This window comes from Cupressus sempervirens, chromosome 11, assembly GCF_028749045.1.
Source record: "Cupressus sempervirens isolate cs-2001-9-10 chromosome 11, ASM2874904v1, whole genome shotgun sequence".
Taxonomy (NCBI): domain Eukaryota; kingdom Viridiplantae; phylum Streptophyta; class Pinopsida; order Cupressales; family Cupressaceae; genus Cupressus; species Cupressus sempervirens.
In genome coordinates, this window is record NC_143128.1 from 494,831,751 (window position 1) to 494,848,796 (window position 17,046).

Sequence of the window (17,046 nt, forward strand, 5' to 3'; positions counted from 1 at the left end):
CATTTGCTAACGAACTCCTTCGAATTGATTTTCTTGGATGCCTCTTGTCCTATGTTGGCAACGGGTCCTTCTCAACTTAAGACCTCAGGAAACAATTGGCCTTGAACCCTTGGGGAATTATCTTCCCACTTTTTCTTGGCAACATGTATTTCACAAGGCAATGCCATCTTCTAGAATTTACATGGGCTCTTATCTCACTCTAATACCAAAACATGTTTCTAGATTCTCTAAAGCCAACACCCATTAATGTCTGTGAGGATCAAATTGTTGGAAATAATTGATTGATTGTATATTGTCTTTCATGTTATATGAAATGTCATATCATTACTAGTCAGTGTATGTCAAGCTCACTCAAGTATTGAAGATAATTTCCTGTGTCTATCAAGCATTCCAGAGTTTGCCTAGTTTAGAAGACAGTGTCTACTGAGTTCACTTAGGTGACAAAGGAAAGTTTTCAAAAGTTGAGTGTTCACTGAGCTCACTTGGTTAATTAAGGAAATGTTGGATGGAACCAGTGTTAACTGAGCTCACTCGATTACCAATGGAACTTTGTGAATATGCAGTGTTAACCAAGTTCACTTAGTTAACATGGGAAAATCACTTTGAGTTAGTATCTACCGAGCACGATTGGCTAGCGAAGAATTTTATTATTTTGGCATATTGAGTTCAGTTGAATTGTTTGTTGGTTCTAGCTAACTGAGAAGATGAATATTAATTATTCTAAGTTGTATTCAAGTTGACTTGATAATGTGTAAGATGTAAATATAAGGTCAAGTTGAGGATTAAAAATAGGTGAGAACAAGTGGAACATAATTGAATATTTGATGATGCTTAGAGGAAGCAAATTAGAAGGATAAGAAAAATATCCTTGTTGTGATGCAAAGATTCATTCAATCAAGAAGGATCAAGTATTCAAGCTAGAATTGAGATATGTAATCAATAATTTAGTTGCATCATAAATTAGGTCATCTCATTATTACTCTCTAACCATTATAGTAGTGATCTAAATCTCTTAATAGAGTTGACTTAACACATATTTGTAAATCCTCTAACAAGGTGACATTTCTATTGAATTGTCTAAAGACCTCTAACAAGACCACTCCTAATAGGGTGATTAAATCCTCTAACGAGGTCACACCTAATAGTGTTTTTTTTAACCTTTAACAAGGTTGGCTCCTAACAGGGCTCACTTCAGAAGAGTGAAAATCAGTAACTAGTTGCAATTGGAGGTTTTTCCCAAATTGGGTTTCGACGTTAAATCTTGGTGTCAATTGTGTTTATGTTATTTCTTTTATGTGTTAGAAACTAAGTTAAAGTAAGATCAATCATACATAATATCTTAAGACTTTTATGTTAAGCATTTTCTGAGTTATTTCAATGTTTGTTGAGTTACAACATTTTCCCTGTGTATTTATAGAGTTACAATAGAGTTTAGTTTTGATTTATATTGACATATAAGGGATCTGGGATTTATTTTTGTGGTAATTGATAGAAATAATATGGAGAGAAATAATATGGAGAGAAAATTGTGCCTAATAAACCTCCAAGTCTAATTGGGCTTCACATCACAACACTCCCCTCTTAGTTACTCCTCTTCTATTTCTAATAATTGATATCAGAGCTTTTGGTACTTGTAGTAAAGGTTTTAATCATTAAAGCTAAAGATCAATATGTCTCATAGAAGAGAGATTCCCTACTTGAACCAAAACAACTTTGCAGCATGGAAAGGACTTATGAGGTTACATTATGCTGAATTTGATGAAGTCAAAAGTTGCACTACAACTTATGATATGTGGATCAAACGGAAAGCCATCTATGGAGGAGATGATAATGTAAGAAGAGCTAAAGCCAAAAGTCTCAGAGGATAATTTGATCAAATGAAAACATTGCAAAAGATGTTGAGAGAATTAAAGCAAGTGTGAGTGTAATCAAAGCATCTTGAGGATACATTGATGACAAAACAATTGTAAGCAAGGTACTCAAAACCCTTCTTCCTATCTATGCAATTAGAGTGTATATTATTCAAAAAATGAGATGTGATCCAAATAGAAAAATAACTTTGGATGTTGTAGTTGGAAGATTGACATCATTTGAGTTGGATAACTATGATAACTATGTCCCTAGTTCCAAAGGTAACGAGTTTGCATTTCAAACCAAGATTTCACTCAAGAAAAAGGGTAAGAAATCAAAAGCCAATCAATCATAAAGTGAAGAAGAGGAAGAAAGTTCAGATAGTGATCTTGAAGTTTTTGAAGCCCTACTTGCAAGGAAATACTCCAAAGGTAGAGGAAAGTACAAAGGTAATATTCCTCTAATTTATTTTTCTTGTGAAGAAGTTGGTCAATTGTTGCAAGGTGCTCAAACAGAGAAGACAAAGATGAAAAGAAAAGCAATAGGTTCAAAGGAAAGAAGGAATTAAAAAACTACAAAGACTACAAGGAAAAAGGTAAGAAATCTTGTTTTATGGCTAAAGATTCTGATAATAGTGAAGATGAAATGGTATATATTGCTATAAAAGATGAATTTGATGATGAAGGAGATAAAATGGCACTTATCTCTCATGTTAGCAAAAATGATACATGGATTATTGATAGTGGTTGCTCACATCATATGACTAGTGATAAAACAAAATTTGAACATATGGAACATTATGATGGTGGTAGTGTGAGATTTGGAAACAATGAACCTTGTCACATAAAGGGAAAAGGTTGTATCTTATTAATCAATGAACTTAGATGTGATAATGCTTATTGGGTTGAAGGACTAAATCATAATCTACTAAGTGTGGCATAGTTGAATAACATTGGATTCAAGGTAGAATTTATGAATGAGAAGGCCAAACTACTAGATGGTAAAGGAAATCTGGTTGGATCTGGGAAATAAACAAAAGGTAATCTATTCTATCTTGATCTCAGGAAAAGTTAATGTTTTATTGCTCAAGTAGAACAAAGCTAGTTATGACACAAAGGATTATGTCATGTAAATTTTGATAATGTGGTCAAAATAAGAGGTATTCCTAGCTTGAGGAAACCTAATATGGGTCTATGCAAAAATTATCAAATTGGTAAGATGAGAAAAACTAGTTTCAAAAGCAAATACTATCATTCTAAAGAAGTCTTAGAGCTTGTACATCCAAGACTTATGTGGACCTATTGGAATAGAGAGTTGCAGTGGAGATAAAAAAAATTATTTTGTTTGTTGATGATTATTCTAGAATGATGATTGTAATGTATCTAAAATAAAAATATGAAGCTTTTCAACAGAATGGTATAGCTAAAAGAAGGAACAAATCCATTATGGATTGTGCAAGAACATTGATGATAGAAAAGAATGTTGCAATCAAATACTATAAGGAAGCAATCAGTACTATAGTGCATACCTTAAACAGAGTACATTTGAAGAAAGACTCAAATCAAACTCCTTATGAACTATGGTATGGCTACAAACCTAATGTAAGTTACTTGAAAGTAGTTGGTAGAAAATGTTATATCTTGAAAGAATCTAGAAAAGGTAAAGTTGATGTCAAAGGTGATGAATGCATATTCCTAGGATACTCCTACAGAAGTAAAGCATATAAATGTTTGAATCTATCTGCTTATAGGATCATAGAAAGTGTACATGTGGAATTGATGAGTTTGCAGAAGAGAGTGAAGAAGAGAGCAACAAAGAACCTGAGGATTACAGAAGATTTATTTACTTTGAATCCGATATAGTGCCAAATCTATTTGGAAGTTTGGAGACCTCACCTCTTGAGTCTGCAAAATCTCCAAAAGCTATTGAGTTGTAATCAGTGCAACCCAAGTCACAGTCTAAAGGATTTGAGTCGTAGTCAAAAGCAATTGGGTTATTGCTAGAGAAAACCAAGTCTAATGGACCCAAGTCACAAATAGTGGGACTCGAGCTTAATATTGAAGATCATGAAGAAGTTAGTGAAATAAACTCCAAATCCAAAGCACATGTGTTAGCAAGATATGTCAGAAGACATCATGCATCTGATCAGATTATTGGAGACAAAGTCAGATGGAATAATGCCAAGAAACAAATTAAAATGTACATATTTGTTTATTGAATTTGAACCTAGAAATGTTAAAGATGCTTTAGATAATGAAAGTTGGATTGAAGCAATGAATGAGGAAATAGAACAAATTGAGAAGAACAAAACTTGGACTCCTGTTCCTAGACCCAAGGATAAAAATGTAATTGGCACAAAGTGGGTATTCAGAAATAAGCTAAATGAAGATGGAGAAGTTTCCAGAAACAAAGCAAGGTTAGTATGTAAAATTTATTCTCAAGAAGAAGGTATTGATTATGGTGAAACTTTTGCTCCAAGATTAAAAGGTTTTAGAACTTTACTAGCATATGCAACTCACACAGGATTTAAAGTTTATCAAATCGATGTAAGATCTACATTCTTGAATGGAATTCTTGATGACAAAGTCTACATTAAACAACCTAAAGGTTTTATAGATCCTAGCAAAAGTGATATGATCTAAAAATTACACAAAGCATTGTATGGTCTCAAGAAAGCTCCCAGAGCTTGGTATGAAAGACTTCATAACTACTTGATAAAGATTTATTTTCAAAGAACAAATGATAACAACAATCTACATATCAAAGAAGGACCAGACAAGAAGATTGTGTTGATAGAAATATTTTTGGATGACACTTTATTTACAAGAAATGATGACTTGTGCAAGGCATTTTTAGAAGAAATGAGTAAAGAATTTAACATGTCTATGTTTGAAAAAATAAAATTATTTTTTGGATTGCAAATCCAAAAGAAGAAAGATGGTACCTATATTACTCTATCTAAATATATCAAGGAGATACTAAAGAAGTTTGGAATGGAAGATTGAAGACCAGTTGGAACTCCTATGTCTATTGGACATAAAATTTCAAAAAATGATGATTCTAAGGAGGTAGATCAGACCATGTATAGATCAATAATTGGAAAATTGTAGTATGTAGTGCATACAAGGCTTGATATTACATTAGTAGTTGGTATGGTGGCAAGATTCTCAGCAAATCACAAAGAAAATCACATAATAGCAATTAAAAGAATCGTGAGATATCTAAATGGTATTGAAGACTATGGTTTATGGTACAAAAAAGGAGGCAATTTGGATTTGAAAGTATTCATAGATGTTGATTGGGCAGGAAGTGTTGATGACAGAAAGAGCACTAGTAGTGGAGTATTCTTTCTTGATAAAAGACTAGTGTCTTGGAAAAGCAAGAAGCAAAATTGTATTTCTTAGTCGACAAAAAAGGCATAATATGTGGCAGCAATAGTTAATCATTCTAATATTGTTTGGTTCAAACAACTGTTGGTGGGTATGAAGATAGAGATCAAGGATCTAGTGGTTATATATTGTGATAACACCAATGTAATTAATATATCAAAGAATCCAATAATGCATACCAAAACAAAACACATCGCTATAAAATTTCATTTTTTGAGAGAATTGGTACAAGATAAATAGGTAAGATTGGAACAAATTGCAAACATATTCACTAAGCCATTACCTAAGGACACATTTCTATATCTAAGAGGTAAGTTAGGGGTCATTCCCCTATCTAAAGCTCACTAAATGAAGTTTAGTGATGCATCAACTAGAGCATGTTGAAGATCAGTCAGTTGATGTAGTATTGACAAGGGTAGATTGCAAATGAATCAGTACATGAGGTACATTGATATTCACTGAATATTGTGTTTGGCATGAGATTTCAAAGAGAAAGAGTTGGCTGACATATCAAAAATAAATTTTGTTTGATGATGTCAATAAGGAAGAACTTGGTCTAATACCAAAGAGGTAGAGTTTTACAAGGTAGAGAGAGTTCACACTGATAGAGGAAGTTCTCATGGATGAGAATTAGACTAAAACTAAGGATATGCTCCTTATTTTATTCTTGCTCTAAAATTTCATTCTATTATGACATTTTGTGTTGCCATCAATGCCAAAGAGAGAGATTTTTGGAAATAATTAATTAATTGTGTATTATCTTTGATGTTACACAAAATGTCATATCATTTCCAGCCAGTGTATGCTACGCTTACTTGGGCATTGAAGATAGTTTCTAGTGTCTGCAAAGCATTCTAGAGTTTGCCTAGTTCAAAAGATAGTGTCTACTGAGTTCACTCAGGTGATAGAGGAAAGTTTGCAGAAGTTGAGTGTTAACTGAGCTCACTCAATTAATGAAGGAAATGTTGGATGGAACCAATGTTAGTCGAGCTCACTCAGTTACTAATGGAACTTTATGAATATGCAGTGTTAACCGAGTTCACTTGGTTAACACAAGAAAATCACTTTGAGTTAGTATCTACCAAGCAGGGTCAGCTAACGAAGGATTTTCTTGTTTTGGCATATTGAGTTCAGTTGAATTATTTGTTGTTTCTAGCCTACTAAGAAGATGAATATTAATTATTCTAATTTTTATTCAAGCTGACTTGACAATGTGTAAGATATAAATATAAGGTTAAATTGAGGACTAAAAACAGGTGAGCACAAGTGGAACATAATTGAAGATTTGATGATGCTTAGAGGAAGTGAATTAGAAGGATGAGTAGAACATCCTTGTTGAGTTCCAAAGATTCATTCAATCAGGAAGGATCGAGTATTCAAGCCAAAATTGAGATCTATAATTAGCAATTTAATTGCATTAAAAATGAGGTCATCTCATTGTTACTTTCTAACCATTGTAGTAGTGATCTAAAACTCTTAATAGAGTTGGCTTAACATCTATTTGTAAGTCCTCTAACAAGGTGGCATTTCTATTGAATTTTCTAAAGACCTCTAAAAAGGCCACTCCTAATAGGGTCACAACTAACAGTGTGTTTTTTAACCTTTAACAAGGTTGGCTCCTAATAGGGCTCACTTTAGAAGAGTGAAAATTAGTAACTAGTTGCAATTGGTGGTTTTTTCCAAATTGGGTTTCCATGTTAAATCTTGGTATCAATTGTGTTCATGTTATTTCTTTTATGTGTTAGTAACTAAGTTAAAGTAAGATCAATCATAGAAAATATCTAAAGACTTTCATGTTAAGCATTTGCTCAATTATTTCAATGTTTGTCGAGTTACAACATTTTCCTATGTATTTACTGAGTTACAATAGAGTTCAGTTTTGATTTGTATTGACATCTAAGGGATCTGGGATTTATTTTTGTGGTAACTGATTCACCCTTTCCCTCTTAGTTACTCCTCTTATATTTCCAACAATGAAGTCTTAACTTCCAGCAACAAATTAATCAAGCAATAGAGTGTTAGTTCCTAAAATGGGTTTTATGCTTTATAAGCCACCAATATAGCCTATTTAATTTAGTTGAAGATGAAAACTCCAATTATAGAAAATATTAAGAGGACTAGACCATAAGGACAACTAATCCTTCTACACTTTAGGTTGTGCAAAACCTACATGGGTAGATCTTGATTTAATCAAATAATCTTTGTACCAAACTTATTCCTTAACTATTTTAGCATAAAAATCTCATCTAAGGATCAACAACATTAATAGAATAATTTAAAATGGTTAATAGTTTGTTGATCATCAAGTAAAATGGAGCATGCGATAAAATTTACATACCTTAAATATATATAAAAAGGTTTATTAAGGAAGTTGTATCAAATTTGTGACAAAACTAGATACATATGAAACTTATTATTATTATTATTATTATTTTATCTATATATATATATATATATATATATATATATATATATATATATATATATATATATATATATATATATATATATAATAAGTCACATAAAATTGACTAGAGCCTTATCTAATAGACCTATGAAAATAAACTCTCAATAGCAAAAATTGACTCATTCTTCAACAAAAATTGGTCAAATTTTTTACTCATGTTGGTCTAATTTTTTACCAAGGTTTGTCACTATTTTTGTCATTGAAATGTTGACCAAAGCTTTAAAGTGTCAGAATTACAATGATTTATTTGGTCAAAATTTAACTCTTTTGTCATTACATCCTAGTGGATGCATTGGTCAAAATTGCCACCAAGATTGGTCAAAAGTTTCACTAGTGTTGGTCAATGCATTCATTGAAATGCTGACAAATCTTTGGTCAAAATTGCCACCAAGATTGGTCAAAAGTTCCATTAGTGTTGGTTGATGCATTGGTCAAAATGTTGACAAATCTTTGGTTGAAATTGTCACCAAGATTGGTTGAAAGTTCTACCAGTGTTGGTCGATGCATTAGTCAAAATTTTCACCAAGTTGTTTTGTTTAAAAAAATTGACTAACTACAGTGACTTTGTGAACTTTATAAAATGGATTGTCTCACATTCTCACAGTGATTGAGCCTAACTACTATTTAACCATGTCAGGTTGTGAGATAGTTATCTTTGTCTTATCACTACTTTGTAGCTTCTAGACATGAAATCCCTTAATGTCATACGATGTCGCGATCACTATTTTGATGACTTCCATCCCTGATTTTGTGGCCTCACAACTAAAAACTATAACGGCGAGAAAATCCATGTGAAGCTACGAAGACCATTAACCATTTCATATTTCTTTGTTCACAACTTTGTGACTTGGAAATTGTCTCAAAGCCCCTTAATTTTAACATTGCAATAATTTCCTAAAGCCAATTGTTTATGCCATCATAGCTTCACATCTTCATTTATTTTTTGACCATGTAGACCTGTGAAGCTGCAAAGACAACTTTAAACTAGTGATTGTTCCATCGTGAGTACTTTTTGTTTCTTTCCACTAACTACTATGAAATGATGATAACCACTAGACTAACTACCATCACACCATCATGACTTAGTCTCTTAACTAAGAAAATAACCATCCATTGGTATGAACAATGATTGCATAGCTATGTAGCCTTGACTAGGGTTTGCACTAAACTCTTTGTGACGGTGCAAACAATGCATTTTGCATCATTTCCATCTTGATCCCAAGTTAACCTTGATCACTTGTGATGGTGTGAAATAGACTACTCTAGTTAGTTTTCATGTCATCTCAACTTAAATTGTAAAGCTCATTTTGATGGAATATATTGATCAAAACCAGTCTGCATCTATCAAAGGGATAGTCCTTCAAAAACTAAATATGAACTAGTTTGCATCTATCGAAGGAATACTCCTTTAAAAAATGAATATGAAAAATTATTCTAATAACCAAGTAAATGTAGCTATCTCAAATTAAGATACTATCAATGATTGCTAACTTAAGGTGGCTCTTCAATAGTGCTACAACCATACATCAAAAATAAGTTATGTAGAAAAAAGTATTTTTCAAACAATTTTGTTTACAAAGAATGAAATAAATAACCCATTACACCACATACCTTTTCTCAAAAACTTCCAATCGTTCCTCCCTTTGGCTCCCACCTATTAGCTCCCCAACCTGTGAAGTACTGCACATAAGATTAAATTTTGACCAAAAGATGTTGACTACAATCATAAGCTTAGACATATGTAGTCTAAAAGACAAGAAATTAAAATTCCTAATTAATGGAAATGGTTAACGAGAACTAGAAGCAGGGGTTTTTTCTCTTCTATAATTCAACTTTGTGTAGCCTACTAATATAATGACCTTATTCATGAGTTCTTGAATTGCAAACGTACATCTTGGATGTTCATGATATCTAAATTAAGAATACACAACTTATATGTTTGTGACACCTAAATAGGAGGGATAGATCATAATTTAAGAAGCATTGTGTCTATGAGCATTACAAATATAATTAGCAACACAAAATCTTGGAAGAATATTTCTTGTGCTACACCACTATTGTCAATCCATGTGATGTATAGATCCAATACTATCTCTACAACACCTTCCTAGTGAATGTGTACTTCAAATGGATACTATTAATCCATATATTCAATATTTAGAAATATATAAAGATCAACATCTTTTGAACTCCTAGAAGAATCTGCAGACCCATAGCCTCAAATCCCTAGCTACTACTTCCCCTAGAATAAATGGAAAATCCCAAATGTGATTTAAAGAATCATTAAATAAGCATAAAAGAGAGAATGTAAAATACAATATTGATATTCATAAATTTTTATTGATATTCAATAGATGATTCTGCAACTTAAATTGATGTTTTGTATTCTTAGATGCCTAGAGCCAAGTATACTTGTCAACAAAAATGGTGAGCATTAAAGAAACTTGGTATACATATGAATTGAAGTATAGAAATGTAGTTAACAAACAATTTTTAAAAAGTACCTAATCAAGGTTGATTGTTGTTGTAGTTCTTGATAGGGAAGAAGTAACATGATCTAGATATGCAACAGGACTAAGCATTGTAGCTTTCTTTACAAGGCTTGTAAGATCAATGTTTGTGAATCCAACAAATCCTAAAAGTGGGTTTACATTGTTTACATTTTTAAGAATGCACAAGAGTTTCTAGACAACCTTTAAATACCTTTCAAAGCTTTCCTTTTAAGGTTTTTGTACTTGATTTTTTAGCACATTATTTTTCCCTACCCCAAGTCCTAACTTGTTGTTAACCCAAGGTCCTATATAATCTTTTTATGTTATGTGGGTTACCTTTTATGTTTGAGTAATAACTAGATCACAAAAATCCTTCATCTTCCTTAAGATTAAAGGTCGGCATTATGTTTTTATGGCAAGAAGAGGATGTTTAATTTACATGACATGGCGATAAAGTGACACTTGTCCACGGGACCCATCTATGGTGAAACTTCAGAATAACTCATCACTGTCGATTAGATCTAAGATCAATGTGTAATCAACTAAAAATGGTCATCTACAATATAAGCCCCCTTTCTAGCATTTTTCCATAATTTATCTAATGGTTATTTTTGACCAAATCCTCAAAAATCTATTTATTCAATTATAACCTATGGTATGACCACTTTATCCCAAGTTAATATTTAATTAAAAGAACATGTCCTCCTTTTAATTAAATAAAATTCCCCACTCATCTCTTATCCTATGTGTGCATACATAAAGCATTATTCCTATTTTAGAAATAAAAGAAAAGGCATTTTTGTCTACACATGAATGTACAATTTTCTAGGTGGGAGGAATCTTCTATTTGAAAAATAACTTTAATTCTCCTCCACACATTTCAAACCCTCTCAAAAGTCAACCATTAATTGTGATTGGTTGAGATGCTTGTGCACATGGATCACTCCCACTTTCAAACTCCACCCTTGATTACATTCATCTTTTCTCTTAATCTCTACCCTCTATTTTTCTTTAAAAGGGAGGGCTCTCTCCTCATTCAAAAATCTTAGTCTCTCATGTTATTGTTATGTTGCAGGTTTTCTTGGTGATTTTGGAGACTTGGAGAATTCTTGCATTTTTCATTTTAGTGTAGCTCTCATTCTACTTACATTATGGCATACCGTTTATCTTAATTTCATTTATGTTTTAGCTTAGTTCTCTTTGTTAGCTTGCATTTCATTTAGAATAGCTTGCATTTGAATTGCATTTTACTCTAGATTCTTGGATACTGGAAATCTTGCCTCTACTCTTTAAATCTCTCGTTCTATGGTACACCTTGCAAGGGTTGCATAGTTTGGTTCATTTGAGAGCCACCATCTCATAGTCTTTGCACATCATAGATAGAGAGCTATAAGCCGGCTCTTGATATTCCCTCTTCCATGGGTTCTCTCAAGAATAATATTTTATAGAAGTCTATCACTTTTATGCACACATTTATTGGCACCCACCATGGGGATTGAATCAAGTTTCTAGCTCTATTTGCTTTAATTTCTCATTTCTAATTCTTTACAACAGCATATTGGATCGAATCAAGAAATTTTGTAGAGTTCTCACTTTGGTTTTAAGGCTAACCCATATGCAAATTGGTTTGAAGGCCAAAGCCCTAGGTTTTTGAAGATTTGATCATATCTCCTAAACCACTTAGAGTTTGGTTCTGAAATTTTTTTACAAGTTGAATATGTGGCTAAGATGTCTCAGTCCAATTTTTAGATCATTTTGACTTGATTTGCATTAGTTATGAATTTTTCTTTATTTTTCATAAAAAGTCATTTATGGTCAAAAATTAGTGATTTTTCTAGAAAAACTTACATTTTCAAAAAGGTTTTTGAATTCTACTAGGGGTACTTTATTTGTGTTTTGAATTTTGAGGTCATATTAAGGATCAAAAACTCAATTTGATAAATCTAGTCTATTTTGACAAAACAGGTCCCTAGGGCACAAATGAATATTTTTTTTTTATTTCTTACATTTTTGTAAAGCTCTCTAGTTTTTAGTAGGGGTATCTTCTTTTCATTTCTATTTTTGAATCCAAAATCATAGAAAAAAAGGTCCAATCATACTGGCTAGGTCAAAAGCAAAGAGTAAAAAATCAGAGCATTTGTGATTAGCTTGCAGTTTCTTTGCATACACTTGGTTGGAAGATAACTTGGATCTTTGAGGCAACTAACCACTTTTTGTTGTAGGTCTTACTTGGTTTTTATACCCTAACCTTAGTTGCTTTGCAAGGAGTTTCTCACTTTCATTGCTAAAAGGAACGCATGTCAAAGCTGCAAATGTGCAAGGGCTACTAATGATTGTCTGCAGGGCTGCCCAAAGCATAAAAACCAAACTTTCTTGTATTTATCTTATTCCATGTGTGGCACTCTACTAGTTTCTTTCATTTCATAGGCACATTAAACTTGTGATTGAGGTTCTTTGGTGATAGGAGAGTATGCTCTTCACCCTTGTGGTGAATCAAAAATCTTTATCCACCTTTGGATTTCAAAAGCAAGTGGATAATTGATTTTTCTTGGCATGTTTGGGAGAAGCAATCAAGGTAGGAGACTATGCTCTTCACCCTTGAGGTGAATCAGAAATCTTGACCCTTGAGAGTAGATCCATTTTGTGGTAGTTAGGATCCTTTAGAGGGCCTGCTCTCAAATAACCTAAGAGGAATGACCCAAGTGGGGACAAGAAAATTACCCAACTCTTCCAACCCACTATAAACTCAAGTCTATTAAGGACACAAAACCTTGGTAGACATAGTGTTTGTCTTCACTTAGTGTGATCACTTATGGTATTTTGACCATAAGGAGATCACTAGGCAAGAACACTTAAGGTGCTCATGTGACCATGAGGTTTGTTACCCACCGCAAGGTGGGGTGTCCCTTAATTGGGTGCAAGAGGAACATTAATAATGGAAGCCCTTTCTAAACACCCTAGGTTAGTAGCTACCCTATTTTTTCGCTCAACTTCTTGGTGCAAGGATCGATCCTAGTGGTCTACCTGAATCACCCCAAGATTTTACACTCACCATTTGTATTCCCTTGGTTGTGCTTACGGAACTTCCATGAAAAAGCCAATATCTATTATGGGAAACCACTTGTGTGAGGCAAAGGAGCATCAAGCATGAGCCAATTTGTTGAGTAATGAACCATGAATTTTAGGTAGATATTGCTTGATGTGTTCTCAAATGTGCTATAGACCCATGGAAATCTTTTGAACATGCACATAACAATATTTCTAGGGCTTTCTTTTAAGACCTCATATATGCTTGTATCATGCAAGGTTTCTTTGTCCCTTGCTTGAATATTTGAAGATGACTCCATGTGTCACTATCTTGCTTGGAAAGAAATTGTTTTTGAACATCAAATTTGCTATGCTATCAACTATTGTCAAACTTTGTCAACCAAGTCAAAGCATCAAGTCTTAACATTTTTCTTTTTTTGCTTGCTAAGGGGAGTGTCATAATTTTATTTTTCTTTTCTATGTCTCTAGTGCTTGAATATGTTTAAAGTGGCTCTTTGGTCTTAGTGCTCTTGGTCTTTCTATCTTCATGGTCTATGTCCTCTTGTTAGTTATCTTTTTGCTGAAATGGTTACGTTGATTTCTTGACCACATTCTTGGGCTGGGAAGTTTGTTCACTTATCACCCCTCTTGCTCTATCTATTTGGATACTTGGATTCTTTCCTAGATCTTGACTTGAGTCACTAGTGTCATAAGTTTCTTAGAGATCTTGCTTGACAAATCACTTTAATCGCTCTTTATTATATTGACAATTCAACACTCTACCTCTCTAGTTTGGACATCAAGTTATCTTGTGTCACCTTCTTAGCTTCATCTAGTCTCCTTCATGCTTGATTATCTATCTAACACTATGGAATTCAAACCTTGTGCTACCAAAACTCAACCTAAGCTAGATGATCATGATATCTTCCATGCCACTAAAGAGTTTAAAGATCTATATGCTCAATACAAAGAACTAGAAGAGACAAATGATCTTTCTTACCTTCATTTCTCTAAGTGTATGATAGAAATGAAGTTGAAACTAGAAAAAAGATTACAGGAGAAGATTTAATTCTTAAATGAATCTCTCTTAAGACCTTTACATACACATGGTTCATCTTCTTCAAGGTCTACATATTCTACTCCAAGACATCAAATGTCTTCATCTTCTAGATCTAAAGACTTCCTTAGAGAGAAAGAAAGTGGTACCTCCTTTGCACCTATTCCATGCTATCATGATGGACCTATCTTTGACCAAGACAATGATGAAGACATGGATGCATACCATTCACTTGGGAAACAACAAAAAGACTCTAGAAATACTTTTGATAGAACTTTTTCTCCCTTGGAAGATTATTATGATGACACTTTGCAAACACTTCTTGGCACCAAGCTCATCACGTTACCTAAGTCTAGCTCATATGGAAACCCATTCTTGGAAATCTATTGTTCTTATCATCAACATAATGAGGATAGTACTTCAGATTGCATTGAGCTGAAACATAAAATCCAAGATCTTATTGATAGGGATTATTGATACCTCTAATGAGTCATGTGATGAGGATACTTTTCTTGAGAAAGATCATCTTAATGAACCTATGTCTAGTGATGGTTTCCTTGATACCTCCACTTATTCTAACACTCATGCACCTCTCAACACTTCAAATCTTTCCAACATGCCTCTATCAAATAAAGAACCTAATGCTTTTTGCGTACACTATGCCTATCCTGAAGGGCTACCTCTAAAAGAAGCTCAAGCTAACCTTTACTTGGCTGCAAACCTTTTCCATGATACTAAGCCTAAAGATCCAAGAACTACTCCATTCACTCTTCATTCTCCCTTGTCCTTAGAAGTGGTTCCATGTCAAGAGCACTCTCAAAAAGAAAAATCTATAAATGTCAAGAAAGATCAAGATCAAGCACCCTTTCATCTCCTTCACAATTTCACCCCTTCATATTCTATGTCTTTTCCATCCCCCAAGTATGATGAAGATACCACTTCCATTATCTCCCTCGAGCTTACTAAAAATTATGAGAAAATTTCTCTTCCTATGCTATCCAAAGCTACTTGTCAAGATTAAAGCATCCCCTCATGTTCTACTTCTCCATATCCACTTTAAAATTGTGCTCAAGCTTCAAGTACTCCTATTAAAAATGTTATTCCTATCAAAGATACTCATGAGTCTATTGATGTCTTTGACTATGTTTCTCACTCTAAAGATGTTGATATCCCTTTTCACTATCCATTTGCATATCCAAAGTCTATCCTTGGTCCTTATCCATCAAAGCTAAAGCCTTAAAACCTTCCATCTATATTAGGACCTTATGTTCTTCATTTCCTACATTTTCCACTCCTAGCTCTCCCATCATACCTCAAGATCAACAAAGACACTCATTCTTGATGACTTTTCACCCATCTATCCATCTAAACTAGTCATATCAGCCGTATTCATCCACAAATCCCAAGTCCTTTGGAAGTGAGAATAAACATAAGAATCCATTGAAAAATGAAGATCACTATGTCCCATCTAAATGACATGTGAATGCTAAGAAGGAAAATGCACAAAAGAGACCACAAAGGTCCATTATTAGGAGAGGTAAATCAAATAAAATATGGATTCCTAAGCCCATTATTGAAGAAATATACTCTAAAGTATCCAAAGGAAAATCTAAAGCTATATGGTTTCCCAAGTCTCTTTAGAAAGACTTGAATATTGAAAATACTTCAAAGTTGACATTCAAGCTTCCAAAGGATTCCATTCCATCTTCTTCCAAAAATATTCCTAAAAATATTCCAAATCCTTCCACTCCACTTTTTTCCAAATCTCTTCTACCACCTCATACATCTAAACCTCAAGCTATTTCATCCATGATTCCTCCATCATTCCAATACCCTTCAAGGTGTGTGTCAATGTTGATTTGCCCAATATTTCACCTACCCTCAAGAAATCCTCTAAAATTTACACTTACTTGCTACCCATGCTCATTCAACCCTTTCAAGGCATGAACTCTTATCCTCCATATACTCTTCCTACTATAATCTCCCTTCCATCACCCGATTAGCATCTTTGAGCATAACTTTCTATGGTCTTGGCTTATCACGATTTATCCTTCTAATAGAAGCACTATCTAAATTTTTTTTTTAAAGCTTGACCTATTTCTAAAAATTCAAAAAAAGAAAAAAAAAATGTGCCTTCGTGTGGCACCCTGGTAGCAAAAGTAAAGATAAATGAATCCATCCTATGGTGAAAACCACTTTTTGTGGTGCCTTGGATAAGTACCATGATGAAAACCTAGTAAACATGCATCATGCATAATTCTTCCATCATCCATCTATTCTGTCTTCCTCTTTGATCTTGATAATGTTGAGCTATCCTTGTGTATTGTCTATCTTATCCATGAGATTCTTTATTGTGCTTTTTCATTCACTCATAGCCTCCATCTTGAGCTTTATCCTTATTGCTCTATCTTATCACTATCCTATCTAGTTGACCCCTAGTCTTGATCACAATAAAGAAAAATATGGTTCTTAGATGTCTTGGCATGTCTACTTTTGGATTACACTTTCATGATATCTCAATTATTAGCTTTACTACTGATCCTACATGGTATCTCACTTATTGGCTTCCATTACTTATCCCATATGCTATCTCAATTAGTGGCTTCCATTTCTTATCCTATATTTTATCTTTCTCATTGCTTCTATTGCTATCCAAAACCTTATTCATTTGACTATCTTTCCCTAGCTTTGGTACTCTTGAGGATCACTTTCACTTACTTCATACTCCTTTCTTATCCATCTCTACTTATCCACCAACTTGTT